The sequence below is a fragment of the Alligator sinensis genome, unplaced genomic scaffold (assembly GCF_000455745.1).
Source record: "Alligator sinensis unplaced genomic scaffold, ASM45574v1 scaffold1023_1, whole genome shotgun sequence".
NCBI lineage: Eukaryota > Metazoa > Chordata > Crocodylia > Alligatoridae > Alligator > Alligator sinensis.
Window position 1 is genome coordinate 173,362 of NW_005842373.1, and position 1,667 is coordinate 175,028.

A 1,667-nucleotide genomic window follows, 5' to 3' on the forward strand; every position below is an offset into this window, starting at 1 on the left:
CCCATCCAAAATATGCTCCCCCCATGGCCATCGGCCCCCCCCACCTCAGCTGAGCCCCCCAACCCAGCCCCCCCCGGGGCACGGTGCCTTAATGAGGATGACTACAACAGTGATTTCTGTTGTGTTTTTGTCTTTAGTTATGATTAATTTATTGCCTCTCAAGCTTGAGGCTTAGAGGAGGGTTTTAATTATTTTTTATGGATTCTTTTTTGGTGAAACCAGGGGGAAAAAAGAGACTTTGATGTTAAATGTCTGGTCCCCCCACCCCACCCCCATATCTGTGTATAAATCTGTCCACCCCAGCCCCCACCTGTTCTTGGGTCTTGTTTTTATAATTAATTTTTGAGGGTTTTGTTTTTCTGGCTTGAGGCTTAGAGGAGGGTTTTAATTATTTTTTATGGATTCTTTTTTGGTGAAACCAGGGGGAAAAAAGAGACTTTGATGTTAAATGTCTGGTCCCCCCACCCCACCCCCATATCTGTGTATAAATCTGTCCACCCCAGCCCCCACCTGTTCTTGGGTCTTGTTTTTATAATTAATTTTTGAGGGTTTTGTTTTTCTGTTTCTTTTGCTAATTAAAAGGGATGAAAAGAGACATGCTACTGTTGCCTTTGCTGCCCTCAGGGGAGGGGACCTAGGTGTCTGAGCTCCCCAGACCTGCCCCCCTCCCTCATGCCTTCTTGCACAGGATCCACGCCATCCAAGGGTGGGTTCCAGCTGGGCCCGGGGGTTGGGTGGGGGGGATCCCTGGGTTCTTTTCCTTCCCCAGCTTTTGGAAGTTCAGGTGGGCTGGGCAATATCCTTATCCTGTCTCTAGGCATGCGAGCTCTGCAACCCGAGTTCTGAAAAAGTGTGGGGGGATAATGGGAGCTCTGACACCTGTTTTCCCTGGGGATGAGAAACTTTGGTGCTCTTGGAGAAGTGGAGATAGCTGACGAGGCTGAAATGGGTTCCTTATTGCTTTCCCACTTCCTTATTCCCAGTAAAGGGAGAATGTTATCAGTGATGCACATTTAGTACTTAATATGAAAAATAATGTCCTGCATTAAGTACAGAGTCCTAAATGAAGATCAGATTAGGATGGGATTATGGGACAAAATACTTTGGAAATCCATTTTAGGCCACCCTAGACCATGACTCTGGCATTGGGTGACTCCCCTACACATTCCTGACCAGAATCTTGCCCGGCTCCAAAGCACGGTTTCTTTGTGCCAGGTTGGCAATGGACAGCCCTCCCATGCCCTCTGTTCTCAGTATAGTTAGGCTCAGAAGCGGCGAGAGACGCGCGGGTGAAAGCCCGCTGCACCCCTGCTCCCCTGAAGCCCCCCAGAAACCCTCCAGCAGCCGCGGAGCCCCCTGCCGACTCCCAGTACAGCTGGAGGTAAGCGGGGCCCGTTGAGACAGGGGGCTAACCCTTTAGTGAGTGGGAGGAGGCGGCTGAGTGGAGCTGGGCCGGGTCAAGCCCTGCCCAGGCCCCTACTTCGCCCAGTCCCCCAGGGAGCCACGCAAACAGGCGCGCTTCTCTGCCGGTGCGTGAGTTAGCGCGGAGTTCGCACGGGAGGGCCCAGGACCCTGCCTGTGCACCCCCCAGGGGAGACAGCCCCAGCCGTAGCCAGCCTCCCAGAGGCATGACACGGATGGGCCCGCGCCGCAACCCGAGGGGCCCC